The sequence below is a fragment of the Terrapene carolina genome, unplaced genomic scaffold (genome assembly GCF_002925995.2).
Source record: "Terrapene carolina triunguis isolate 2854851 unplaced genomic scaffold, T_m_triunguis-2.0 Scaffold139, whole genome shotgun sequence".
Lineage (NCBI taxonomy): Eukaryota > Metazoa > Chordata > Testudines > Emydidae > Terrapene > Terrapene triunguis.
Window position 1 is genome coordinate 7,264,911 of NW_020664490.1, and position 27,034 is coordinate 7,291,944.

The following is a 27,034-nucleotide window of genomic DNA, read 5'->3' on the forward strand; positions in this document are numbered from 1 at the left end:
TCTGGAAAAATCCAATTTGGATTCATTACTGCATACGTAACCATCATCCCAATATCTATAATTAAATAGCTCCTGAATAAAATGGTGTGTTAGATACTATAGTATATAAAATTATACCTCTGCAGACGTTGTTAGTGCCCGACATACATCTGATAACCTGTTAAGAAATGTAAAAAACCCCTAAATATGTATTGTATTAGGATATCCATCTCTAAATGATATCCATAGAAACCATGTTTTTTCCAGGTCAATTTCAACCATAGGGCTTGTCTGAGTCAGTTTTTCTACCACAAGTGTGAAACCACTAGGGAATAATACTGTTACCTAAACAGTATTTCTTGATTTGCTATAATCCTACAGCATTTTGCATATGTTCATTACATTTAGAATCTATGACATAATAAGAATTAGATGATGAATTTAGTATTATTTTGCTTTTGAACTATTAATTGATTAAAGGAAACAAAAGTATGTGTTGTAACAATGGGTGTCATAACTAATTACAGTCAGTGTTATGAAAAGAAAGAAAAATAAATCATTTTGAGGGTAGGGAAATTGTCATAAATGGATCCTGTTTCTTTTTTAAAATACAATAATAATAAAGGCCAGGTGATATTAGCCTTACATTTTTTTAATCATACGAGGTAAGAACATAACACTGTTACAATATTATGAAGATGGATATAATTTTTTTAATTTCTAAATTGCTGATACCACAGATTTTTTTTCCTAGGAAAATATTTTGAAATAGCTAATGCCATTCCTAAACTGAAATTAGAAGTCCTTAAATGAAATTCAGTATTTTTCTCTGGTTTAGAAAAATTAAATTGATATATCCAGTATCACTCTTTCTGCCATTCTTTCACAGATAAATGGCGTTCTCTACTGTACTTCGATTAAACATTGAGGAAATCCAGTCAGTTAATCCAATTTTATTTAAAGTTGTTGCCAGACTATCTACTTGCAGTCTGAAACACTGTTTATGAAATTGTACATATTTTCTGTGGTTGAACAATAAGCTATTTAATCAGAAAATTCTGAGGAGTTCAAAAGATTTGGGGCTCTATTAAACTCTGTTAAGTGGTGGATGGAACACCCTTGCTTAAAATTTACTGCTAAGGTTCCACATGCATGCACAGGAACGTGCTTTTCAGTCATTCCTGCTGAAGCGTATTAAGGTTTATACAGAGCATGAACTTTTTCTTAATGGACTGGTTAGTGCACAGTTACCCGTTCTGTTGCATGGAATGGTGTTAGTGTCCAACTTTGCTATCTAAGGTCTTCTGAAATGCAATACTACTTTACACTTTCATGAAGCAGCAAGGTAGGATTTCTACCTGGCATTCCAGAGTGCTTGCCAAGGGGCCCATCTATCATGTTCACTGGCACACCATGGTCAGGTGAGGGAACCAGCTAAGACTTATTTTAGGTGATTTTATGTGCTCATCATATTTAGGCTCAGCTTGGCAATAGCATGTTGTAGATGGGCACATACAGCTGCTTTTTGGAGCAGCAAAAGGATGCATTCAGTGGTATGGCTCGAGCCATCCACCAAGTTGATTCCTTTGCATTCCCCCATATGTGGCTCTAAGGATTAAAGGCAGAGTTTTGTCCTAAATATGTTAATGAAAGACTGCATTTCAAACAAAGCTGGCAAATATTCCTATAACTTGCCAGATATATGGATTGACACTGCTTCCATTTGCCACTTTTCTCATATAGGAACGGCTGTAGTTCATAAAAGCAGTACATATTATTATTTTAGAAAATTATATTAATAAAAATACCAAGGGCCAGATACTGATACCCTTACTCGTGTTGAATAGTACCTTACTCCAAGAGTAGTTCCATTGAAATAAGTGGGACAACTCCTGGACTAAAATTCTAAATGTGAGCAAGGGTATCAGAATATCATTTGTAGATTTATTTTGTGGTCATGTCCCAAACCCTGTATTTTTAAAGAAATTATTTAAATTAAAGCAAAGTATATGTAACAAGAAGGTTCAGTATATTAGGCTGGTCTGTCAGTAGAATATTTGCTTTTTAACTGGTTGTTATATCTTGGATTTATTCTTAACTTCTTATCTTTTGAGAATAAAAAAAATCTGTAGATAAGGGATCTTTTTATTGGCTACAGGAAGTGTACACTATTAAATATCCAAACACAAATTCATGTTTTTGTACTTTCTATATTAGACTAGCAATTCAGTGTTTTCTTCCTTTCCTATTCTGTAGGAGATTCAAAATGGTGCAGGTAAATGGCTTCCTTCCTCTCGCCACAATTCAAATATTATGTGAGCTGGTACAGATTGTTTTGCAATGATTTCCTGTTCCCAAATATATATTTTAAGATGGCGTTTATGGATTGTAAAACGATAGATGGGACATATTTTGCATAGCTAACATTTTGGTTCCTTCTGTTCCTTTTCATAGAATTGATTCAGCAACTACAATTGTTTCATCATAAAGGTCACATATTTAGGAATAATGATACTTGCTTTCAAGTCAATAAGACTTTGGAATTCTCTGCCTTTGAATGTTAGAGCCTTATCTCTATACATACATTTAATTTAAATTCAGACTGAGGCCTTTCTTGTTCAAAGTTGAATTTTAATTATTGTTGGGGCTACATTTTGTGATGTGTAGAAGTGAAAGGTCTATGTATATGTGACAAAGTGGGAAAGTTCTTAATGTTTTGGCTGAATACTGTGTGCATGCCTCAATTTTCCCTATGTGTTACTCAAGTATCTAGGTGGTGGGACAAGAGTGTGTGATCATTGCAGAGACCCCAAGAAGGCAGGTGTGACTGATGTCTGGCTACCTGGGCACAGACAATGGCTGACACTCTGTATCCTGGCAATTGATGTCTAGGGCCCATCCTCTGCAAGAATCAGCTGGAGGTGCTAGAAAACAAAGTGAGAGGTACAGGTCAGGTGACCTGTTTGCTTGGGAAAGAGAAAAGGACGGAGGTGAGGCAGCAGGTCGTGACCAAGGCTGGGCAGCTGGGAGCTGGTCAGTCTCCTGTTTTGGGACTCGGGGATAGAGCTCTGGGCTCTGGATTTCCCCCCTCCATGATGGACTTTGGTGAATGTTCCTTATTTCTCTGCTAACACGATCTGTTCTATGCTGTGTTCCTGATGACTAATAAACACTTCTGTTTTCCAAGCTGGTTGAGAGTCATTGCTGACTGTGGATGTGGGGTGCAGGGCTGCTTTGGGGATCGTATAAGGCTTCTCTAGGTGTCCCATTCTCTAGGTGTACTCACTGCAGGGAACTCACGGTGTGAACAGGGGTTCTGAATGCTCTGAGGCCAGATCCAGGAAGCACTGGAGCTGAGGAGGCTTGCTCTGGTGAGAGTGTGCCCTGAGGGGAATCACACTGCACTAGAGTCCTGTATTTTTAAAAAAGGAAAAAGAAATGTAATGTAAAGTTATTTTGAAGACCCGTGTTGGTTAGGGAGGCTTTGATGTACTAAGCATCAGTGACACATTGTGTCCTATCTGTTTTTAAAATAACTTTCACTACTGGTTGGAGGTTCTTATTTTACCTTTTCAGAGGGGAGAAGGAGGGGGTTGTCTTTTTTGTCCCATGTGGGTTGTTTTGTAAATGCATATATGGAGAAACAGGGCAACAGTGTTAAGTGCAGTAATGGCTAGTACTTGTACTTCCTTGAGGAGGATCATAACATGGTATGTGACGTGCTCTAGCCTCAAGGTGTCAGAGCCCTGGATGGGTTTCTTATGTCATTACTCAGCTTCCCTGTGTTTTCAGGTGCAAGTCCATCATTAAAGGAAGGAGCCCTCAAGATATGCTGAGTATAGGGTAATACCCATGGAAGATTAAAAATCCCAGAATTGAATAATTGTAGATCAATGCAGATCTAGCCTAATAGGCCCAAAGGTGATGCAATGACATCCATGGAGCAATCCTCATTGTGTCAAGATGAAGTGACATCTCGTTGCAGTCAAGGTCATGATGCGGTACCCTCATGGCTCTTCACTTAAGAGTTGAAGCATTGGAGCCTTCCTCGAAGCTTGTGTTGAGGCACGCACGGTTGGTGGGTCATCTTTCTTTTCCTTATATGCTTTAAATGTATATATGCCTTAAACTCCAGAACTACTAGGGTCTTCTGTTCACACCGACCTTCTGGTTCACTTACTGAAAGGTAAAGCCGATGGGTTATGACAGCATGGCTGGACCAATATTGGCTGCATGACTGCTCTCACCCACTTAACAATGACTACATAGATGTCCTAGCACTGGGGCTGCTTAGAACTCCATGAATAAACAGCGTGTGTGAGCACTACTGATGCTTGTGCCAAGAGGTCAGTGATGTTGATGCATTTGGTATCAGAGGAACTGCTAAGAGGTTAACTGTTGTCTGCTCCAGGCCTTTTGACATATTCTAGGGTGATGCTGCAGTGTCTTAGCCAGCAAGGTCACATCTTTGTCTTCCCAGGAGACAGATTTTGGGCTGGACTGCAGGAGGCTAGTCTGAAGGCCTTCCTGAGAGCCATTGTGTAGATTTTGCAGGTACATCACAGGACTCACTAGAGACTCCATTGATCTCTGTGGACGCCGATAAGGAGCCCATGCAAAAAGGTATTTGATCACTAGTCTAGGAGGCTCATCTTAAGATAAATGTTCTGAATACATTGTAGGCTTTCAGCAACTAATTATCTCAAAAAGTAGCATTGATTTATACAACTACTTGGGCTATCCTGGTTTACAGTAGCCAGCAGCAAGGAGCAAAGTCCTGCCTTCTGTACTGGGGAGTTGTTGAGTTGTGACTTGAGACATAATCCCACAAAACAGTCCTCATTTCCACTTACTTGCCAAGAAAGGAGAATATGATACAGCTTGATTAAAATTTGTGATTGTGGAGTTGCTGATGGCTTTACTTTTAATTTTATTATTATAATAAAAAATTAGCAAAGTTGCCTCACAGTGAGACTAGATGCTTTGTTGGATTATTGTGCATTCAATAAATAAGTATGTAAGGGGAACTTGACATATTATAGATTCCTGACAAAAATACTGTATTCTGGGAGTTTCACTACAATTAAGTGATCATTCTACTAATATTTTTCTCATTATCTCATAGCCAGCCAGCCACCCAGAAATAGTGTTTTTTCTATGAGCTTGATATAAAAAAGAGCCTAATCTTTTATGTGGAACAAATTAAACCTGTAAGAATGTCCATGCAGATTTTTGTTTCTTTTGAAACTAATTCCCTTGATTGAATAGAACCATGTTTAAGAAACTTGCAAAGCAGACATGTAGAGTTCTCTGCATATGTTCATAAGGTACTATTGCTTTTCTTCAGAATCAGAACACGGCTCCAGGCTTGGTCTATCTGTTCTACAGAATTTTTTTCTGGGTTGGAAGTAGCTCAACTTTCCTGTCTTCTAGGTTTTGGTTTTTCAGGATGCCCGCTCATATGTTTTGTTGTATCTTTGTAGGTTGTATCATCCCTTTATATTTAAAAATGTTCTAGTTCTGGTTCACCTATAGCCAGTAAAATAATTCTTCTCAAGTGTTTTCTGTCTGAATGCTTTCCAGACATTTCTTCAGTTAGCGTCATGACATGCTTACAAAAGAAGGTAGTGTTATCTCCATAGGATTGTTTTTATAGATGGGCAAACTAGAACAGAGAAGTTAGTGATGTACATGGGGTCACACAAGAAGTCTGTGGCCGAGATGGGAATAGAAGCCTGTCTTATGCCTTAACCACAGGAACCATCTTTCCTCCATATTGACTGTAGCCAACTGACACTTTATGAATCATGCTTCTACTGGTTATTTATAACAAGATTGTTAATTGGTATTAGTTAGCAATTTTTCCGAAGATATCTCTGGAGCATTTTACTTTCCATAGGGTGCAAATGTGTTATAACTGATACCTTTGGAGAAGAGAAAATATTTAACTATAATTCTTGTTCTTTGAACACATATACTTATAACAAATAATCCCACCACATTCTATTCCTGTCTTGCCCTTAGAGGTGGAGATAATTTTATTTTGATTTTTGTTTTATTAATCATGTTCAGGGCCTTTTGTTTTTGTTTTTTGTTTTGTTGTATGCAGTGTTGTTGTGGCATGTTGGTCCCAGGATATTAGAGAGACAAGGAGGGTGAGGTAATATCTTTTATTGGACCTATATTATATTACCTCACCCACCTTATCTCTCTAAAATTTCCCATGAATTTATCTGTGTTTGTTACAAAAATGAAAAAACAGGTGGAAATTGGGGCAAAAAATTAACTTCTCAGTTTTCTGGGTTGATATTGGGAGATGAGAGGACAAAAGAAAGCAACAAATAGAGAAAAATGGACCCGGAAATGGACGAGGTAGAGGATGCAATGGTGCCATCGCCTCAAGCTTCCTCCTCCACTTCTTCTGCTTCTGTGCCTTCTCCAGAAGGAGAGATGGTGGCTCGGTTACCTGGGCCAGACAGGGTACTGAGCCACTCTCTCTCCTTCCAGAGCTGGGAGCCAGGTCAGGGAAGTTCATAGAATCGCAGGATGGGAAGGGATCTCAAGAGGTTATCTAGACCAGTTCCCTGCACTCATGGCAGGACTAAGTATTATCCGACCACCCCGACAGGTGTCTCTCTAAAGTTTGGCACTTTAGGGCTTAAGCATTGGTGTACACATACTCATGTTCATGCGTGTGTGTGTGTCTTCCACTACACTACCTTAGTTTAACAGACAACCTCACAGTTACATTTGGACTAATTTATTATTAACATAAACACATCTATTGGATCTTTGTAATGTAATATGTATTTTCTGTACCTGAGTGGTACAAAATTCAGGTGAAAATCGGTAAAAAACAATAATAGCTTCTATAAAAACTCAGAAAATTTTTGGTAAAAATTAAAAATCAAGGGTCCAGATCATATTGAAAGGCCATTAGGCATAGCAATGTACATATTATCCACCTAGATGAATTGTTGATCAGGAACAGTAACTTTCGGATCACAAGGTCTGTCAGTATCACATTTGAAGTACAAGTCATTAGGGTTTGGGTGAATTAAAGCTAAGTCTGCTTGTTCCTGACGAACCTTTAATATGTTCAATTAAGACAGAAGATAGAGGTGTTATGGAACAGAAGATGAAGCATAAGAATTTCATTAATGTATACACACATACATATAATTTTAAGACCCTGCTTTCAGTGGCTTTTCATTTTGACAAATTAAAATTTTTGGGTTGAAATTTTCCATGCTGGCTGTCAGCCTCAGTTTGTTTTTTGTTTTTTTTAATTTTCAGCCAAAATAGTTTAGCTGTTTCTGAGAACAAGGCTAGGGAGAAATGTGTTGTTTTGCCCATGTTAAAAAATTCTGGTGACCTTTTCTTTGAGAAGCTCTAGTGCTCCCATGCTTTGCATCATGGACTTGAAATTTGGCAGAGGATGGCTTTTTTGCCGCTTATCCTTTGAAAAATCACAGTTCACACTTGCTCAGTAACGACATGCTAGTCCTTTACAGTTAAATTCCCTGAAGTTTCCACCTACACTGGGCATGTTGCAGCTTGGGCCTGAGCAGGATTTTCCCTGCAATTGCAGCTCTGGGCAGCTGTGGACCGGGCCAAGACCAGGCACTGGAACTGAAAGCAGGGAGGCTCTCTTCTGTGCTCTCAGAGCCCCCACCTGGCTGGACCCAGACAGCATGGAGGAGGAAGCTGGCTGATTTCAATGCAGAGGGGACTAGAGCCAGACCTCGGGAGGGTGCAGGGAGTTGATTTGGAATGGCAAAACTGGGTGGGGCAGCAGAGACTGGGATATGGAGCCAGATGGAGAAGTAGCGAGGAGCCAAGGAATGAAGTGGGACAATGTGGACTGGCTGTGTAAGGAGATGGGGGCTGGGAACCATGGAGGAGGAGGGGGAAACCAGGACTGGCTGGACAAGGAGAATAGGAGCTAGAAGGAAGGAAATGGGGGATGGCAGTCTGAGATTGGATGAGGAGCTGTGGGGGGAGTCTGAGACTGGGAACCAGCAGGGCTGGGGGAAGGAGACAAAGGTTGGATGAGGAGCCAGGAAGAGGGGAACTGAGGCTGGCTGGGCAAGGAGACTGGGGACATGGAGATGGGGTGGGGGGTGATAACTAGCAATGGCTGGGCAAGGAGATTGGGAGTAGGGGGAAGATGAGCTGCATTGGAGAGACTGGAGGGGTGAGACTAGGATTTTGCTCGGTAAGGAGACTAGAACTGGAATTAAAAGCCTGAAGAGTGGAGAGCAGACTCGATCAGGGAGGAGAATAGGACTGGATGGAGGAGCAAGAGATAGGGAAGAAACAGAACTGGGACAGGGACATCTTGTAGGGGACAGAGCAGAAGGAATCAAGCTTTGGGGGGACAGGCAAAGGGCTTTGTGTCTACTACAGCACATTCCCCTCCAGAACCTGAAATGGAAGATTTCAGTCTCACCATTCCTCTGCTGAAGCCCACTGGCAGGGCTGGCGCTAGACCAAATGGCGCCCCAGGCAAGGAGCGTGTTTGCCACACACACACACCCCATTTGTTAAACTTTTGAATACCTTATTTTTTATTACATTTTACTTCAAACATTTTATTTTCCCTTTTCTCATTAACAACAAAAACAGCACCTCAAGCCCGGTGCCCCCCAAGCCTGACACCTCAGTTGCCTGGGCCACCTGCCCCTAAATCCGGCCCTGCCCACTGTCCACATCGAGGATGACAGCCTACTATTACTGTTGTTAGGTGACGTGATGGAGAATATTAAAATCCATCAGCTGGGAAGACCTACACATAATTTGCATGTGCTACTGAGGTAATTGTATGGTCTGTTGGCCTGCGAGGCATCAAATTGATCGCTTGTGCATAATATTACCATGATTGTCAATATGAAATTCTGAAAGCCTGGGCCCTGGGAGTTAATGGGACCATGAGGAATAGCACGCATTTATAAAGAAGGAATTTACCAGATTATCATTTTTCTATTAATTATTATTTCTACTGGTACTGCATAACAGAGACATCAGGGCCCCAGTGAAGTAGGCATTGTACAGGCTAATAACACAACGCTAGTTTATCTCATAAGTTAGGATAGGCCAAGCAAACTGGATTGCTTTTTTTGACAGAATTCTGAAATTAGCAGATGAAGAAAGCAGAGTGGGTATGTTTGGATTTTAGTAAAGCATTTGAGTATTTCACAAGAATTTGAGTATTTTACAATATTTTCAAAATTAATTGTACATAAGGGATTGTACATAAAGTGTAGTTATTGATGATAATTTATCAAATTAGTATGAGTAGAGCAGTGGGGTACTACAGGGATGGATGTTAGACTTTATCTTCATCAGGATCTTTAGTGATTTGGAAGAAAGTGAAAGACATTAATGATATTTGCAGATAATTCTCCAATTGGGGGAAGTGAACATCAGTGAAGATGGGGTAGGGAAAGGGATACAGAAGTTAGAAATCTGGACAAAGAGTAAGAACATTCTGTGAAGGAAAATTTAGGCTGAATATCAGAAAAAGTTTCTTGACATGGAGATCTATTAGGCTGTGGAATTGTCTCTCAAGTGGAATGATTGAAGCCCTGTTTTTTGCAACATTTAAAACTAGACTGGTAAATGCATTAAAAACTGTTGTAGGGAACAGTCCTGTACTGGAAGGAAGATGGACTCGATGACCTAATATATCTTTTATTCATCTCTACATCCTGTGATTTTAGAGCTCCAAGCAGACCTATGCAAATTCCAACTAGTAATTTGCCAGAAGCATAAAATCCATAGAGCTCTCATGTGAACTGTATACACTTAATGTAGAAGAATTACAAGTAAAGGATTTTCTCTTGTTTTAGGGTGAATGGTATTCATATAGGAAGTAGTGTTGAAGCACCTCACTGCTGGCATGTTGGAGTTGTGTTAAGATGTCACAAAATCATGATATAAATAGCTCTTTTAATTTAAAAGCTACATAAATAAATGTAATGTAAACACTAATTTTAATACCTTTATTTCCAGCTCACCTAGAGATCTATAATTAGAAAATTGTACAAGTTACTTTCTTGTTACAAAAAAGGGTCTCATCCTACAAGGTGGTGAGCACCTTCAACTCCAATTGATTTAAATCAAATATGTTGTGGAATTATGCCCAAAGAGGGGAGCAGTTGATTCTTCTTTCCTATGTGATGTGGTTTGCATAACTTGCAACAACTTTCATAAAGTTGTTCACATGCATTGGAGCTCTTAGATGTTGCTACATAGCTAGTTCATGTGCTGAACTTTCCTTTACCATTATTTGTAAACATCTCAAAGCCTGTCAGATTTACAAATCATGCATTTTAAAGTCTGAATGCACAATTTGACAAGGCCCTTAGGGCAAGAATTGTTGTTATAAATGTTACATTTTTACAATATGTGAGTCAATAAAGGCATTTTAAGTTGATATATTTTGTGTTGAATGCGGGTTTCTACATGATTTTATAGAAGCAACATTTAGAATGTTTTGTTAGAAGGCCTGAAACTGTATATTAAGAGATTATACGCTACTAATTAAATACCGAAAACTATCTTTAATTATCATTAAGGTTGACATAAATCAACGAAAACATGGAAATTGAGCTTTTAGGTTCTGTATCTGACTCATGCTGTTGTTTAAAACAGCATGAAATTGTATGATATTAAATTTAATATGCATAATGGATTCAAATTATCACTATAATTTTCCATAAACTCTCTAACAAATGTCCACAACTTCCTCTCATGCTCATGAAATGTAAATGGACAATATAAGCAGTGACGCCCATCACTCACCTAAATCTGCTTCCATTGCGGTCAATGAGAGTTTAAGTATTGACTTCAGTGGGAGCAGAGTTATGCTGATGTTGAATGCTTTTTAAAATCTCACCCACTGTGTGTAATCAAACTACAGCTATTAAGTTACAGTATTTCAGGGAAAATACATTTTGTTGTTTTTCCAAAATTGAACTTACCATCTTTGATTTGTGGTTTGAGCCAAACAAAACCTTACAGTTTATAAACACATTTTCAGGAAGGATCAGTTGAGGATTTCTTTTTATGCTTATTTATTCCTTTCATGTTAGGTCATGTTAGGCCATTACTTCAACTTCTAGTTACAGCTCTGTGAGAGGGCACAATATTTTTTCCTTTGTTAGAAACTTACACTGTTCCCCTTGATGAAAACTCAGTATAGTGGGGGCTATTTAGCACAAAATTACTAAGGAACTTCATTTTCTCCGCTGTATCACTATAAATACATTTATTGAAAAATATCTTCATGTTTAGAAACTTAATTAGAATGCAAGCAATGTATAGTTAAACTTTAAAGTGTGTGTGACTCTCTGCCTTATGTTTGGAATTTTTTTCCTATGAAACTCACTTCTGTAGCATCACCTTTTAAAAAATAATAATATGAGTCTGAAGCAATCTTGGAACCATTAGCGATTATCTTCAAGAACTCATGGAGGATGGTCATGGAGGTCCCAGAGATCTGGAGAAGGGCACCAGAGGCATTATAGAATAGTCAGCCTAATTTCGATACCTGGAAAGATAATGAGGCAAATTATTTTAAAAATCAGTTTGTAAGCACCTAGAGGATCATAGGGTGATAAGCAATACCAACTGTGGATTTGTGAAGAACAAACCATGCCAAAGCAAACTAATTTCCTCTTCCACCGGGTTATTGTCAGGGTGGATTGACTTAAATCAAAGCAGTTTAAGTCACCAATTTTAATCATGATTTAAATTAGCAAACAAGAAACCTTGATTTAAATAAATGAATTTAATCTTGTTTTGCATTTGTACCTTTTAGTTATTTTCCTAAAGAAAGGTTGATTCTCATTGGTTGGTAACCAAAAAGCATGTTGATTTCCAAGTAAATATAGCTTTTACACAAAATTGGTACTTCTTTTTGCTAACCAGGAAGATGCACTGTATTGATATACATTTATTTAAGCAAATACGTAGCTTAACCCACATTTATTCAGATTCTTAATTTTTACAGTTTTATTATGTTATAAAATGTTGAACGATGCATTTTTATTTATTATATGATTAATTTTTTACTTATGATTTGTGTCAAGTTGTATTTGGATATAAATTAAAATTCACAAAAATAGGATTTTAATTTTTTATTAGTTAAGTAAAACTCTATGTGCTGGATACATTAAAAAAGTGTATCAAATACATTAGAAAGTTTTGAATTTAAAACTAACTGAATTATTAGACAAAAGAAGTATTATCTGTAATTAGTGAATTGAACTGATTGTTGCTGGTCATCATGCCCTTCAAGATTTTAGAACTGGTAGCTCTCATCCTCTCAGACCTGGTTTTTATTCAGAGATTGAGAGAGAAAAACAAGCTTTCATGCTTTGGCAAATCCCAGTTGGTTTCTCAACTGTGAGTGAGCTAGTCATTGCGCTGAACTAGTTGAATAAACTGAAATAAAGAAAATATTTGCTCTGTACCTGAATAAGAATCTACTGTGAAAAGCTGGTTTAGCACTTCAACAAATCCTGGTTCCGGGTGTCTGTCCTGTGACTTCCACCAGTTCAGTGGTTTGCCTTTCTTTAAGGCTTCACAGCAAACATGTACTGCTTAATATTTTTTAAATTAATTTAAATTATTTTAATATATAATAGTTAGCTTAGGACTTAACATAGGTTGTTGTAATTTCAATTTTTATTTATAAATATGTTTCTTTTATAAAAAATAAACCCATATTTAATTTAAATTTTAAAAATCTCGATTTTTAAAAATGTGTATCCACCTTGGTTACTGGCCTAGTGGATAGAGAGGAAACAGTAGATGTGATTTATCTTGATTTTGGTGAGGCTTTTGATACAGTCCCACATGACATTCTCATAAGCAAATTAGGGAAATGTAGTCTATGTGAAATTACTGCAAGGTGGGTGCTCAACTCATTGAGAAACCATACTCAGAGAGTACTCAATGGTTCGCTGTCAAAATTGGGAAATATCTAGTGGAGTCCCTCAGGGGGTCAGTAGTGTGTCCAGTACTATTCACCATTTTCATTAATGAGTTGGATAATGCAATGGAGAGAATGTTTATAAAATTTTTGGATGAAACCAAGCTGAGAGGATTTGAAAGCACTTTGGAGGACAAAATTAGAATTCAAAAGGCTCTTGATAAAATGTAGAGTTGGTCTGAAATCAGCAAAATGGATTTCAGTAAAGAAAAGTGAAAAAGTACTACACTTAGGATGGAAAAATCAAATGCACAACTACAAAATGGGGAATAACTGTCTAGAATGTACTGCAGAAAAGAATGTGGGGTTACAGTAGATCCCAAATTAAATATGAGTCAACTATGTGATGCAGTTGCAAAAAAGGCTCATATTCTGGGGTGTCTTAACGAGTATGTCATATGTAAAACATTGGAGGTAATTGTCCCACTCTATTCAGCACTGGTGAGGCTTCAGCTGAAGTATTGTGTCCAGTTTAGGGCACAACACTTTAGGAAAGATGTGGACAAACTGGAGAAAGTCTGGAGGAAAGCAACAAAAATTATAAAAGGTATAGAAAACCAGACCTATGAGGAAAGGTTAAAAAAAGCTGGGCATGTTTAGTCTTGAGAAAAAAAGAAGGGGGTGGGTGGGGGGGAGAGGGGGAACCTGATAACAGCCTTCAAATATGTTAAGAGCTGTTATAAAGAGAGTTATTGTCAATTGTTTTCTATGTCCCCTAAATCTGCAGCAAGGGAGATTTAGATATTAGTAAAAGTTTACCTTGGGAGGCTGTGGAACCCCCATTATTGGAGGTTTTTAAGAACAGGTTAGACCATCACTTCTCAGGAATGGTCTAGATATACTTGATGAAGGATGGACAAGATGACCTCTTGAGGTCCCATCCAGCCCTACATTTCTGTGATTCTATAAGCATGTTTATATGTCAATTAAAAATGAATGAATAACATTTTGAACCTCCAGCAGCTGCATGTGCCTAAGCGGAGGAACCATTTAATCGCTTTTCCATAAACTGTGAACTTTCTCACATCTCCCCCTCCTGGGTTTATGTTTTATCCTTTGTTGTCTTTAAAGTCATTTAGGCCCTGAGTGATCTTGCAGTCAGATCTACAGGTGTGGACCCTTGCACCTGTGGAGAGTATCATTGAGGCTCTGCATGAGCACAGGGTAGGAGTCTGACTCCATGGGTCCAGTTTCACGTACACGGCCTAATACTGTAAACTGGTTCAGTCAAGGATCCATCTTCCATGCATTTCCTGTGAAGTGCTCAGCATACTTGTTTGTGCTAAGTAACACATTCTGTGTTTTTCATAATAATCTGGTTTAAATGTAATCCACTGTCAGACACATAGATGACCATGATATGTTGGGGAAGAGTCAAGACGGCTTTTGTAAAGAGAAAATATGCCTTACTGATCCATAAGAATTCTTTGAGGGGGTCAGCTAGCATGTGGACAAGCGTGGTCCAGTCGATGCAGTGTACTTGGACTTTCAGAAGGCTTTTGACAAGGTCCCTCACAAAAGACTCTTAAGCAAAGTCAGCAATCATGGGATAAGAGGGAAGGTCCTCTCATGGATCAGTAACTACTTAAAAGATAGGAAACAAAGAGTAGAAATAAATGTCACTTTTCATAATAGAGAGTAGTAAATAGCAGGGTCCCCAAGAATCTGTATAGGGACCACAGCTCTTCAACATATTCATAGATGATCTGGAAAAGGGGGTGAACGGTGATGTGGAAAAATTTGCAGATACAAAATTACTCAAGATAGTTAAGTTCAAAGCTGACTGAAAAGACTTACTAAGGGATCTCACTAAACTGGGTGATGGGCAACAAAATGGCAGATGAAATTCAGTGTTGATAAATGCAAAGTAATGCACATTGGAAAAAATAATCTCAACTATACATATCAAATGATAGGGTCTAAATTAGCTGTTACTAGTCAAGAAATCTTGGAATCATCGTGGATAGTGCTCTGAAAACATCCACTCAGTGTGCAGCAGCAAAGAAGCTAATAGAATGCTAGGAATCATCAGAAAAGGGATAGATAATAACACAGTAATTATCATAATACCACTCTGTAAATCCATGGTATGCCCACACCTTGAATTTTAAGAACATAAGAATGGCCGCACTGGATCAGATCAATGGTCCATCTAGCCCAATATCCTGTCTTCTGACAGTGGCCAATGCTAGGTGCTTCAGAGGGAATGAACAGAACAAGCAATCACCAAGTGATCTATCTGCTGTCCTCTGCTCCCACCTTCTGGCAGTCAGAGGCTTGGGGAAACCAGATCATGGGGTTGCATCCCTGACCATCTTGGCTAATAGCCATTGATGGACCTAGCCTCCATGAACTTATCTAGTTCTTTTTTTAACCCCTTTATACTTTTTGTTTGCTTTAAACTCGATGCCTATTAATTTCATTGGATGACTCCTAGTTCTTGTGTTATGAGAAGGAGTAAATAACATTTCCTTATTCACTTTCTCCACACCATTTTTGATTTTATATACCTCTTTCATATCCCCCCATTATTCATCTCTTTTCCAAGCTTAAAAGTCCAAGTCTTTTTAATCTCTCCTCATATGGAAGCTGTTCCATACCCCTAATCATTTTTGTTGCCCTTCTCTGTACTTTTTCCAATTCTAATATGTCTTTTTTGCAATGGCATAACCAGAACTGTACTCAGTATTCAAGGTGTGGGTGAATCATGCTTTTGAATAGTGGCATTATGATATTTTCTGTTTTATCATCAATCCCTCTCCTAATGGTTCCTAATATTCTGTTAGCTTTTTTGACTGCCGCTGAACACCGAATGGATATTTTCAGAGAACTACCACAAAGACTCCCAAGAGCTCTTTCTTGAGTGATAACATCTAATTTAGACTCCATCACTTTGTATGTATAGTTGGGATTATGTTTTTCTATGTGCAGTACAGTACTTTGCATTTATCAACATTGAATTTCATCTTTCATTTTGTTGCCAAGTCACCCAGTTTTGTGAGATCCCTTTGTAACTCTTCACAGTCTGCTTTGGATTTAAGTATCTTGAGTAATTTTATATCATCTGAGTGCAGTTTTGGTTGTCCCTTTCACACACAAAAAAACCCTATTAGGATTGGAATATATTAGAATTGATATAGAGAAGGGCAACAAAAATGGTTAAGGGTATGGAACAGCTTCATACAAGGAGAGATTAAAAAGACTGAGACTGTTCAGCTTAGAAAAGAGACAACTAATAAGGGATATGATAGAGGTCTATAAAATGATGAATAGGGAAGTATTGTTTACCCCTTCACATAAGACAAGAACGAGGGGTCACACAATTAAATTAATAGGCAGCAGGTTTAAAACAAATAAAAGGTGGCCTTCTTCACACAATGCACATTCAACCTGTGGAACTCATTACCAGGGGATCTTGTTAAGACAAAAGTATAACTGGGTTAAAAAAAAAGAATTATATAACTTCATGGAGGACAGGTCAATCCGTAGTTATTAACCAGTATGGTCAGGGATACAACCCCATGGTCCGTGTATCTCTAAGCCAACTGCCAGAAGCTGGAACTGGATGATGGACTGGATCACTCAAAATTGCCCACTTCTGTTCATTCCCTTTGAAGTGCCTGGCACTGGCCACTAGGATACTGGGCTAGATGGACCATTGGTCTGACCCAGTATTGCCGTTCTTATTTTCTTAAACATAGGTTAAGTTGTAGGAAAACCTTCATTTGTTATCTAATGCTTAAATGTGGCTACCAATGCCGCTCTTCCGCCCTACGTGCCTCCCCCCCAAACTCACCAAATAATGTCTTATTTTGCCAGACAAGAACCTTGATCGGAGAGAATTAAAGACTGTACTTTCAGCCAGTAGCTTTGATGGTCTGAATGTCCAGGAAAGGTTTTAATTTGTATTGCTCCTGGGCAACCCTAATCATTGGCTACTTTGTGTCCTTTGGAAGCTGCTACTTACCCATTCCAGAAGCAGGTGTAATTCAGCATTCATGAAGAATTCATGTGTCTGCCTTGTTGGATAGGAACTGGGGTATGTGGGGATTCAAACAGTAGCCCAGAATGAAGGGCTGAATAAGAATGAGTTACTCTCTCCCTGACCGGTTCTATTTTGAAATACTAAATTTCCTGAATATATTTTACTTGTGATGGTTATCTGAGAAGAGGGACAACTATATTCAAATGTTTGGAGCTTTTTTTCTTCACTGTACAAAGAAAAGTACACAATTAAGCCACTGCATAAATTATTTTATCTGCAACATGTGTCCAACATTTCAGCTACTTCAGGTTCATACTTCATTCTGTTTTGTACATGCTTTCTCCTGGTGGCATACCAAAGCGGATCGTTATCTTTGGGATGCCACATTGTACTGATCACATGGTACAGGGAATAATAAGCCATTATGCTAATATAGTTTGTCATGGTCCTTGAGGCAAAGTGATGTCCCATAACCAGTGTTCTAAAGCAACATCTGATGTTTATTGTTAATTAAATTTCTCTGAAATGTCACTTTTGACAACATATCTATTTGTTTAACTATTTATATATTTTAAGGTAAATATTATGATGTACAACTTTTAATTTCTGTCTAGTGATATCATTAATTACCCATTATGAAGAGGTTCTTGCCTATTGACTTATTTGTAAGCAGCCATTTGCCTTCTGAATTTTCTCATCCCATACAGCGGCAGCTGTATGCTGTGTTGTGCTAGGCCCACTAGAATAGGGGCAAGGCAATCTGCTTGAATATGGTCAGCTATTAAGGGTGTACAACAGAAAGGCTAAACAACTACCTCCTATACGCTGAAAGCATCACTCCATGATGCACCCACTTCTTGCTTACACATCCTAGTATGAAACTAAATCCATTCCAAATTTGCTATTACACCAGGTGCTGCTCCAGAATCTTTGTATTGATTTGCCTTCCTTCTGTGTCAGGTGTCTAGGCATTTGATTGTACTCTGTCACTTTCCCCCTGGACAGCAATCGAGTTATAAACCACTCTAGTTTCTCGAGGGAATCCAAGTGTGTGCATGTTATATAAAATGGCATCCTGACTGAAATTCTTCTGTTTTACTCAACACTCTTTCAGAATTTTTGTTTAGGTTAACGGAACAAGTGGGATATAATCTCCCACGCACATAGCACAGTGTCATTGACAGAGTTTGAATCCTCTGTAACAAAAGTTTTCTTATGGCCAAAAACAGTTAAAATAGAACAAATTTTATTTAAATTACATACAGACAAATTTCTTAGTCACATAATTAGGAAAGAAGCATATCATGTTTCTACTACAAATGGCCTTTCTCAATGTGATATAATGAGTGGATATTTTATTTGGGTTTTTCCTCATAAAAGGAAAATTGTTTTAGGGAAGTATTTACAATTTTGGCTTGTTTTGTGTATTCGTTTCTTTGAAATAATTTGTATTGTATTAAAATAATTTCTTGTATTACTAATGCAGTGGATTTAATAATGTTGTTTCATAAACTCAGCAAAACCACCAGTTTTTTCCAAAGCTGATTTCATCACTTCACGGATTAGTCATAAAGGGTATCTAAGAATGACTCTGGCAACATACTGTACTCCACCGTCCTCAGAAAATGCCATGAAAACACAATCATCTCAATTAACTGCTCCCATTTTTTCATAATCCTTAGAAGCGTAGTTTACAAAGTTATCCTTAAACCAGCTTCTCATTTGGCAAAGCATGTTCAACAAATCATCTTGGTAGGAAATTATTCCAAAATAATGGTCACAAAGACAAAAATCAAATAGTGATGGGCAAACCTCAAAACACATTTAGGTTCAGATATGCACTACAAAGTTAAGATGTCTGTTCAAAAATTCTGAAATTTTTATTCTTATAGAAATTTAGAAATTTGAGATGGGCAAGACCTACTTAGGAAATCTGTTCCATCCTCATACCAATGCAGGCTTGTTCCCTGCATTGTTGTTTTCTAATAGTTCATAGATAATAAAGCTAGAAGGGATCATTGTGATCATCTAGACTGACCTGTATAACACAGGCAATATGACTTCCCTGAATTATTTCCTGTTTGAACTAGAACATACCTTTTAGAAAAAACATCCAATCTTGATTTTAAAATTTCCAATGATAGAAAATCCACCAGTACCCCTTGGTGAGTGGTTCCAGGGTGTGGGAGACTATAGGGTATTCTGAATTAGGTCTCTCCTATTGTGTACAAATATACATGCAGTGGGCTACAGTGAATGTGAGACTATCTCTATATTCTGGTGGGAAGGACACTCTCCTGAGAGGTAGGAGACCCATGTTCCAATCCCTTTTCCCTGTCAGGCAAAGGTGGGAATTGAATCGGGGTCTCCTAAATCCTGGGTAAGTTCCCTAACCACTGGGGTAAAAGTTATTAGGGAAGCTGCCTTCTTCTCTCCCTCCCTTCAGCCCCAACCATTTTGTGAATCTAATACTCCTTTGCTTTTGTCAAAACGCCCAAAATTGAAACAAACGTTTTTGAGTTAGGTTGAAACAAAACATTTCATTTTGACCCTACTAGAAATGTTTTCAACTTCTTGATTTGCTGAAAATATTTTTAAAAAATTGTTTTCAGTTTGACCCCAATTTCCCCCCCAGCTTTTCAGAATTGCTAGTGAACCAAAAACCACATTATTTGCCCAATTCTAGTCATTCATCTAGAAACAAAGAATAAAGGCCAAGCTTACCAAATGGGAATTGTATATCCTGGGAAGCAGTGATTCTGAAAAGAACTTGGCAGGGTGCGGTAGGGGTAGGGGAGTGATCATTGGATGTATAAACAGGGAAATATCAAATAGGAGTTGAGAAGCTATATTGCCTCTGTATTTGGAGTGGTGTGGCCACTACTGGAATACTGTGTCCATTTCTGGTGTCCACAATTCAAGAAGGACGGTGATAAATTGGAAAGGGTTCAGAGAAGAGCCATGAGAATAATTAAGGATTAGAAACCATTCCTTATTGTGAAAGACTTAAGGAATCTTAAATTAATCTGTTTAATTTAACAAAGGGAAGGTTAAGGAGTGACAATCTATAAGTACCTACATGAGGAACACAAATTTGATACTAAAAGGCTTTTCAATCTAACAGATAAAGGTATAACAAGATCCAACGGCTGGAAGTTGAAGCTAGAAAAATTCAGACTAGAATTTGTCTGTATCATTTTAGAATTTAGAATTTATCTGTATCATTTTAGTTTCTTAATCAATATGTCTTGTGGTATCAGGTCAAATGCCTTATAGAAGTCTAAGTATATCTCTTCAGCACTATTACCTTTATCAACCAAATCTGTAATCTCTTCAATAAAATATGTCAAGTTCGTTTGACAAGATCTATTTTCTATAAACCCATGTTGATTGACATATATTATTCTCCTTTAACTCTTTATTAATTGAGTCCTGTATCACCCATTCCATTATTTTGTCTGGGATCAGTTTCTGGCTGACAGGCGTGTTATTACCCATTTGATCCCATTTACTCTGTTTAAATAGTGGCACATTTGCTTTCCTCCAGTCCTCTGGAACTTCCCCCATGTTCCGGTAAGTCAATTGAAAAGAATCCCATATCGTCCAGTCTAAATTTAAATGTCCCAAGTAAAGGGCTTCCACCACTTTTTGATTTTACTGTCAGGAAGTCTTCCCTCTTATTCACCCTACATTTTCCCTTTAATTCAGTTATTTGTAGTTATATCCCTTTGTGCTATCCTAAATAATTTCTCTAGTTTCTTCGTGTTAACACCCTTCAAATATTTGGGAACTGTTGTGTCCACTCTTAATTGCCACTGTCAAAATACATATATTTAGCCCTTCAATCTTTTTTCCATAAACTATTCCCTGCAGTTTGTCACTGTGGTTGCCCTTTTCTGAACTTACCCCAATATATCAATATTATTCAAATATTAAATTGCAGTATTATAAGATTCCATTTTATGAGAGATTTTAAAATAGATTTGGGTGGCCAGATCCCTTAACAACTGAAATATATCTGATATTAAGGAACCACCAGATCTGTGAAGGAGCACTACCGCTAAGTTCCCTCTAAGCTGCGCGGCTGTGCAGCTGCCTATTAAGCCCCTTCCCACTGGCCCCAGCATGGACATATCGCGGCGGGGAGAAGTGCCCCTCCTCACCGGCCCCAGTGCGGATCTGCCGCGGTGGGAAGAGGCACCCCTCCCCGCCGGCCCCAGTGCAGACCTGCCCCAGACTTGCCACGGCCAGGGAAGAGGAGGCCCTCCCTCAGCCTGGCCCAGCCCAGCTGGAGCTGCCTCAGCTGGGGAGAGGCACCTTTCCCTTGGCCCCCAGGTGCTGCGGCGAGAGAGGGCTGGGGGGAGTCCCCTCTCCCACCGCAGCCCTGGGGCAGCCTGCACCCCAAACCCCTCATCCCTGGCCCCACCCCAGAGCCTGCACCCCAAGCCAGAGCCCTCATCCCCCCCCTCTGCCCCAGCCCTGAGCCCCCTCCCACACCCTGAACCTCTCATTCCCAGCCCCACCCCAGAGCCTGCACCCCCAGCCAGAGCCCTCACACCCCAACACTCTGCCCCAGCCCTGAGCCCCCTCCCACACTCCGAACCCCTCAGCCCCACCCCCACCATGTGAATTTTGTTATGTGCACCAAAATGAAGGTGATGTGTCATACATCACCTCCATATTGGTGCACATAACAACATTCATTCCGCACATGGATGTAAAAAATTAGATGGAACACTGGTTACCATTCTGCATGTCTAGAACATCCCTTGAACTTTCCTCTAGTCACTATTCTTCAGTCCTTGTTCAAAACCATTGTATAATGTTGTTATGTGCTCTTAAACAGTTGCCTTGTTTCACTGGATAGGCAGCTGCATATAAATTGTGGATGAAGTGGTTTCTGTGCAGCATATACATACCTATGAAACTCTATTACCTCATGTTAATTAATAGTCCCCGCAACTGGAACTTAGTAAATAATTCTGTTGATGATGCACAAGAAACAGAAGCCAATTCACTCTTGGAACCTCAGAGCCAGAAGTTAATCATGTGATTAAGTGCTTTGCTGAATTTGTGCCCAAGTGAGTAAGGTACCATTTTTACACAGTTATTTTTCAAAGTAGAACCATACTTTTAAAAATATTGATGCCTTTGTTACTCCCTCACCTAGATCCCCCCGGTGCTTCTTGCCTACTTTAAATCTCTTTTTTTCTATAAGCTATTCAGGGGCAGCAACTATTTTTATTTTTGTTTCTTGCACTCCATGTAAGTCAGCAATTAAACTGCCACTGGTGAGGTCCATAATCAGGGTTGTGTGGGTGGAAGCTGGAACAGCCCAAGGCGAGAATAAAGCCCTTAGCTGGCACTTTACACATACAAGCTAAATTTCCACAGGTAAAATTTAAATATTACACCACTTTCCGTGAGCAAAACAAATAAAACAAACAAAAGTTTTCTGTGAACAAACATTAATTTAACAAGAAGTCACATTGAGTGATGCACCTCTACAATGCAGCACCCAACTTGGCATATATTAAAGGAAAATTGAGGAAAAAATATATTATATGCAACCAGAATATGGATCTTCAACTCTTAAAATAAAATTACCGCTACCATTGTCATTTGCTATCTTTGATTGCTTCGTTTTTGGTTATCGTTACTTACCACTGACGACAGGGGGGCTCCCACGGCATGATCTGTTTCTGCTGAAAAAGACATTTTAAGGCCCTGATCCTGAAAACACTTAAGCATGTTCTTAACTTTACTACTATGAGTACTCCCATTGATTTCAATGGGGCAATTAACAACACGCTTAAGTGTTTGCAGGATCAAGGCCTAACTAAATTTTCCATATTTCATATTAATCTGGCCTGTTTACAGCCACCTCACCAAGAGATGTCATCATTTGCTACTATCTAAAGAGTTATATTCTATCTTAGGGTTTTCTGTAGAACCCATTGCTGTAATATTTAAGCATTAATATTAATATTAATATTAAGTGGGAGAGAGGACTCACCCCAGCCCTCTCTCGCTGCAGCAGTTCGGGGCCAGGGGAGAGGCAACTCTCCCCAGCTGTGGCAGCTCCGGCTGGGCTGGGCCGGGCCAAGGGAGGGGCTCCTCTCCCCCGGCCACAGCAACTCCTGAGCAGGTCTGCGCTGGGGCTGGCGGGGAAGGGCGCCTCTCCCTGCCGCGGCAGGTCCAAGCCCCTGCACAGGGCTTAATAGGCGGCCGCGCAGCTGGGCAGCTTAGAGGGCACTTAGATGGTAACTACTTAAATTGGAATATGGCCAGGATACCAGTGTTTACACTCCTAGTCCTGTGAAAAATATGATCTCTAATAAACAAAATATATCTGTTTTCTATCTCAGCCAAAACCCTAATCATCTTTATTGTTGCATGTTTAGGGAGGGGAAAAAGTACACCTTGCCCAAAAGAAGCGGAGTAAGGAGGGAAAATGCAGGTCATGTCCTTTGTGTTTGCTGGCCCCTCATTTTTTTGAAGCAGAGATTCTTACTTTTTAGCATTGTATTTGCATTCTTTTTTTAAATCTTGAGCTTCCTGGGCCTTTTCCAAGCTTTACACCCACAAAATTCAAAGAAGCATCTTCACCTCTTCTTCTCGAAAATGAAAGGCTAATTCAACAAAACATCAGGCTAGAAATCGTATGGGAAACCCTTTTTTTATATGTGAACTTGCCAGTACTCTAGTTTTAACCAGATCCGAAATTTAGAGAGTAGCTTTTTATTCAGTATTTTAACAAAAACAACTAAGTGTAGGGAAATGGGAAAATCTTTACTATAAAACAAAATATTTTCTTAACTTTATTTGAATCTCAAAGACGTTCTGGTTCAGTTTGGGAAACAGGCCAATGTTCAATGTCTGTTTTTAATTTATCCAAATCAGTTTACTTATTTAAGTACAAAATGTGATGACTTTCTCCCTGATTATTAAAGCCTTTTTACTTTTGAAATACTTGGCAAGATCACCAAAGATAATAAAACCTTTAAAGACATATAGAAAGTTTGTCAGGATTTCCTAAACATACTTGTTAACCCAAGGTCAGCATTCAAGGAGGAAACATTTAATTGTTCTCCAAAACACAGAAGCTGAGCTGTATTTGTGTTTAGTTCAGCTCATAACAGAGACTATGTGGGTATTTCCATAAGTGAGAGGAAGTTATCCCCCAAATGATGTCATGTCCTAAGTATGCCAAGTTCCACCATTGAATATAAATGTTAAATGTCTTAAATGTCTATGAAAGTATGAAACAGTTTAATCCCATGCAGAAACTACAGTAAAAGATCATTCTGATATTCTGCAAATATTTATTATTTATTAAACTTTTTCAATTTTTCTTATAACAAACCATATAAATCCTAGGTGCCAACATACAGAACAAATTCAAAAGTAATAAACACCAGAAATGAGGAAAAAACAAGATTCAGTAACAGCTGTTTTATCCGGCACTTCACCAACCGGAAAGCTCTAGAAACCGGCATTTCTGATCTTCATTGAAAGTCCAGTTTCTAGTCTGCTTGGCGCGGGGCCAGCAGGGGGTTGGGGCATGGGAGGTAGTGTGGAGCGTGGACTCTGGGAGGGAGTATGGGTGAGGGAGGGGGTTTGGGGTGCAGCGGGAGGTGTGGGGTGCCGGATCCAGGGGATGCTCACCTTGGGTGGCTTCCCGCAAGTGGCGACCTGTCCCGGCTGTTCCTAGGCGGAGGCGCGGCAGGCGGCTCTGCGCACTGCCTCCGCCTGCAGGTGCCGCCCCCACAGCTCCCATTGGCCATGGTTCCTGGCCAATGGGAGCTGCGGAGCCAGCGGGTGGGGGGGGGAGGCAGCGCACAGAGCCACCTGCCGCGCCTCCGCCTAGGAACAGCCAGGGCAGGTTGCTGCTTGTGAGGTGAGCGCCCCCCGGATCCGGCACTCGCTCCCATGCCTCAACCCGCTGCCCCGAGCCCCCTCCTGCACCCAAATCCCTCCCAGAGCTGACACCCTCCACCCCCACCTGTGCTCTAACCCCAAGCCCCGCATCCCTTCCCACACCCAAACTTCCTCCCTCTTAGTTAACCAGCATTTTTCACTTCCCAGCACCTCCCATTCTCCCAACATGCCTGATAAACCAGCTTTTACTATATTTACACAATGCCTGGCTTCCCACATATTAATCGCACTATTTCCAGACACATATCAGCATAAACAAACAAACAAAAAATTAAAGAAATCAAAGTCAAGAGGGAAAAGGGTGGGAGGGATGGGAGAAGGTAGTATGTGGATTTATTGTCTGCCTTTCATCCAAGTCTCCTGCAGGGATCTTTAGTCAACCAGTTCTAGGAAACTGTCCCAAATGGACCCACATTTTTTCTGGGGCTCCTTTGCCCCCACTTTTCCAAAATTGATCACTGGGGGCAGCTTTAATTTTGTGTAGTGACCAGTTTTGGGGTGACCAGTGCATCCTAAAGATGATTTTGTGTAGAATGAAACATAATTGGAGGTCCAAGTTTGCTTCCTTATTCTCTGATATTGCTCTGTTCCACTGTGGAGGTGAGTTATTTATTGCCAGTTCTTTGTTCCATTTTAGCCTCATTACATCAGTATTAATATTTTGGCAGGTTGTATAGTGTAGCTGCCAGTTTGAGGGAATGGTATAACTCTACAAAATTTGAGTTCAGGCACTTTGGACCGTGCAGTTGCTTCCAGACAAATTCTGAGGTGAGCAGGAGACAGATTTGAATATGTTGCCTGTAAGGTTCCTATGTCTCAGGGTGAGGAGCGCCCCCTTTGGTGGCAGCAGGAAATCGGTGCTCATGCTGGGTTGGTCTGTAAGGCATCCTGGCTCGCAGCCAAGCCACTAAGAAAGTGTTAGCTCAGGCCTCCTAGATGGGGGGCAGAGCAGACAAACAGTCAGTGGATCAGGCCTTCTGGCCTAAGGGTTGAATACTCAAGCAGCCTTCCTGAGGGCTAAGCAAATAAGCAGTCAACGGCTCAGGCTTTCTGGGTAGGGGCTAAGCAAGCAAGCAGTCTGTGGCTTATCCAGCCCCAAGTGCGGGGCCAGAGGTGGGGGGACCCGTGCCCACCCTGCTCCACTGGGTCTCAGCCCAGGACTTTTGAAGTGAATGAGTGATCCTGTCACAGGGTTGGCAGGGAAGTGTGGGGTTGCTGCCTTGCCTCCCAGCAATAGAGCCAAGTCAATGCCTCGTTTCCTTGGGCTACTTCCTACTATTGTCTGGTGGGGCTGCTCTGCGGCTGCTAGGGCATGGTTCCTCATCTCTGTGCCGAGCAGCTCACTCTCCACTGCCTCTCTGGGTCTCTCCATCTCTTGGGATAGTTTCTGGCCTTCTCTCCAGGCCGGCTCAGGGCAGTCATCACCTGCCACAGATGGTCGTGATCTCCGCTGGCAATTTCTCGTTGGGAAGGACATCGGGCTCCTTCCGTGGTCTGGTTCCAACTAAGCTTCAGGGCCCTGCTCTGATACTTCCGGCCCTGCCACTGCACTTCCTTTGAAGGGGAAGGGGCAGGGTTAGCTGAGCCCAACAGGAGCCCTCTGTGCCAGAATGAGGGTCATTCCGCCTCATTACATTGCCGTACCTTATAGGTTGTATTGTAGGTGGAGAGAAGTAAACAATGTGATTAGGTCCTCACTTATTAGTTGGGAGGGAGATATGTATAGTATGCTACATTCCATCCAGTTTTTCCACATTATCATCTTTCCCCCAATTTTTAGAATGGGATTCCCAAATGAAGGGTGAAATTTGTGTTGGTATGCTAAATTGGCCCTTATTTGACAGGCCGTACGGGTGGTAAGAATTAGATAGTTTTGATATCTACAGTCTCCAGATCCCAATATAGCTATAATGGCAAAGAGTAGGATAGCTCCTTCTTAATAGTCACCCACTAGATGTTTGATTTGTGGTAGTATATGTCCATTGCATGACCTGGCTTATTATAAAGGTATTATGATATTGCATCAGATTTGTGATTCTAAATGTCCCCAGATCAACTGGTAGCTGAAGTCTCTTAAAGGACATGATTCTCCACCCCCCGCACTCCCCCCACCCCCAAAAAAGAATATA

At 40.0% G+C, this 27,034-nt stretch overlaps 1 protein-coding gene across 1 annotated transcript in view; it reads left to right on the forward strand.

Annotated features, from left to right (window-relative positions):
- The window catches only part of LOC112113029 (protein furry homolog), a 285,155-nt gene that overhangs the window by 1,113 nt on the left and 257,008 nt on the right, over positions 1–27,034 (forward strand). The gene's annotated exons all lie outside the window — the stretch shown is intronic.